Genomic DNA, 3,507 nt, shown 5'->3' on the forward strand with positions numbered 1-3,507 from the left:
CGCGGACGGTCTGAGAATCAGTGTGTTTTTACATGAGTAGAATGTGTCCTTTTATTTAAAATGCATCTCTGGGTTATTTGTGGGGCCTGCCTGGTGTTTTTACATGAGTAGAATGTGTGCTTTTATTTAAAATGCATCTCTGGGTTATTTGTGGGACATAGGAATTCGTTCATTTCCCCCTCAAAAAATATAGTCCAGCCCCCAACATGGTCTGAGGGATGGTGGACTGGCCCATGGCTGAAAAAGGTTGCTGACCCCTGATTTAAGATATTAGCTACAATGTTAAGTCAGCCACACATTTAGATAACAAATCACATTTAGCACTTCAGAGTGGATAAACCCACAGCTTTTGGCAGTTGTACAAATCAGGTTTTTGAAGCCAATTTTCACCATAAAAGCTGCTGCATGCTCCCTTGTACACAGCAGTCTTAATTTTGAAGCTAGATTTGTTTTCTTTTGGAGCCTAAAGCTCTGGTCTCCTGCTGCCATTTTAATCTGGACTAACAAGCACATTTAGATGTAATTAGAGCAGCTGTAGATCTTAAAGCCAAGGACTGGTTCCAATTTGTCCCTGTAACTGTGACAAACAAACTACAGGGAAAGCTCTTCGGCAGCAGCCAAATGTTGTGAACTAAACAAAATGTCTTGTTTGTCTTCACTCATTATTTGTATGTGCTGAGAGGATACAAAGGGGGGAACCCACCCAGAATAATACTCTTCTTATCGCTGGCGAGTGTGAAAACTTACAGAGGATTTCTCCAAAAAAAAAAAGCAGGTGTCTGCATAAATTACTTGTTGTATAATGAAAAGTGAATGGTGATACTCTCCCTTTCAGGGCCCATCTGCTGCAAACTGGTGCAACAACAGAAACAAAGGCCACGTTCTCACAAACAGGAGCAACCTGTTCCTCCACTTAATCACTTCAGGCTGGGGGGAGGGAGGGGCCCATAATAGCCCTTCTACTTAACTGTTCTGCAATGTTTCTAAGGAGGGACAGTCAGCCATATGCATCTGTAGTGGCACAGGATGCTGCCAGAATATTAGTATTTTGCAGAAGGGATTTAAGTGCAGACTTGGTTATCATTCAAAAATCGTAGAGGTGGAAGGGATCTTGGGAATCATCCAGTCCCCCTTGCAGTGCAGGAATGCCAACTAAATGACAGGTGGCCATCTAACATCTTATTAAAAACCTCCAAGGAAGGAGAGTCCACCACCTCTTCTGGGAGTCTGTTTCCACTGCTAGACAGTTCTTAGTCACAAAGTTCTTTGAACTCTCAAGTGGGGCAATTCCACTTCCTCCTAAATCATTTTGCCTTTATTTTTTTAAAATCCCTGCTCTGCATAGTCCCAGTTGCCTTAGATAAGCACTCTAGTAATCTAAACCCCTAATTTTCAGCTCCTGTTCTTAATACAATCTTCAGACTACATATTGCCTAACACCTTCAGTTTATCAATATATGTTGATTTGCACTCTTTACTGTACCCACTTAAAACATTTGTATTTAGGCAAACCTATCCAAACGTTGATGTGTTTTACTGTTCATTTTAATTATTTTAAAATGTTTTAAATTGTTTACATGTTTTATTTATAATTTTAATATTTATTGTCTTTACGACAATCAAACTATATTTTTTGTTAGATAAATAAATTCAAATTATTAAAATATATTTGCTGGCAATTAAAACTGATTATGACCTTGAAATACTGCACTGTGCATCTTAAAAACTAATTTAAGTTTTCTATTGCACATGAGTGTAACCTGCAAACAGATGGTTTCTTCATCGTCTGATGTTATTTTACCAAAAGCCATTAAAAGCAAATAAATATTTTCACAAACATTAACATAATTCTGACTATTAGATTAGATTATCAAGCCTGAAGGCTTAGGATGTGCTGCTGTAAACAAAAACAATTATTTGGGAGAAGTGATTAAGTAATTAGGCATGACTCCCTTTCAACACTTCAGTCATACAGAAATGCAAACAATTAAAGCTGAATATTAATGAATTTACACTCCCAAGCTGAGAGTTTGCCAAAATATTCTGTAATATTTTGGTATGTTGAAGAAGTAATATTTGCTACAGTTTGTTCAGAACACAATGTATTTATTTAGAATTATGTTTCGCAGCACTGAACATAAGAGCCTGCTGGATCAGACCGATGGCCCATCTAGTCCAGCATTCTGTTCTCAAAGTGACCAACCAGATGCCTATGGGAAACCCACAAACAAGACCTGAGTGTAACAGCATTCTGCCCACTTGTGATGTTTACCACCTGCTACTATTGAGCTACTACATACTCCCCCCAAAAGTGGACACAGAACATAGTCATCATGGTTAGTAGCTCTGAATAACCTTATTCTCTGTGCATTTGTCTAATCCTTTTTTTGTGGGAGCAAATTCCATAGTGCTATGTCCTAAATCTTCCAACATTCAGCTAAACTTGGGTGATCAAGGTAATTAATAAGGTGTGTCTTCAGCATAGGAGGACAGCTATGCAACAAAGATGCCAGGAATACTTGTGCACATTAAGCTTTATGCGTGTAGCAAAAAATAAAAAGGGGACGGGGTTCCAAGAAAAATAACTTTTGTCAATTCCACCCACCATTGAACCCAATGTGTTTTGACTATGCACGGTTTTGGCTGTAGGCGTGGCAAGTCCCACGTACGTTGCAAGCTTACTGTACCTCCTCAGCTTAGTGGTTGCCTCAGAAAAAACTCCACTCCTTAGCTATCAGGCTTATGCTGATATGAGGATAGTGATTATGTTGCTTATATCTTACAAGGAAATGATGCCTTTTGAATGACAGCTAATAAATGTAGTTATAAAACAAATATGTGTCTATAGCTCAGCAGCCACTTAAATAAAAGCCCAACTCTAATGTGCAGGGACGGCTGTGGCTTCTGAGTGATCAGCTACGTGTACTCTGCACATTCTCAAAGGCACTTTCCCCTTTAAAATAGCTCCATGTGATCCCGAGCGTCCTAAGGACCTTCAAAGCCGGACTTTCTGATCGCTCTTGCTTTTCTTAAGAGCTTGATGTTTCACCGCCGGATACCAAAGTCCGTTTAAAAGATTAAAAAGGATCACAATAGGGGAAGGCAAGGACCTTGAAGGGAGGACAGCAGACGGAGGCGTCATGTACTGCTGCTTTAATTATAGTAACCTTTCCCAAATTTGGCATCTCTACATAAAAATGAAGCCTGTTTAAACGTTCTGCAAAACCAAGCGTCCGCTTCCCTTCTCCTTTTTCGGTGCAACTTTACGTCCCAAGCAGAGGAAATGCAAGCGGCTACTACCTCAATCCGGATGCCCAGGCACCACTTTTGACGCACCAACCCGCCGCCCGCCCAGGTCTGGGGAATCACCCGAACCTTTTGACTTGACCTCCGAAGCGCGGAGGAGGAGGAGAGAAGAAAAACAGCCTAGCAACTGCGCAAGCGCACTTGACTCCATCCCGGAGATTGGTAGCAAGAAGAGACTTGAGGGAAGGCGGAGAGAGAGAG

The sequence above is a fragment of the Podarcis pityusensis genome (assembly GCF_964106645.2).
Source record: "Podarcis pityusensis genome assembly, chromosome: 11".
Taxonomy (NCBI): Eukaryota; Metazoa; Chordata; class Lepidosauria; order Squamata; family Lacertidae; genus Podarcis; species Podarcis pityusensis.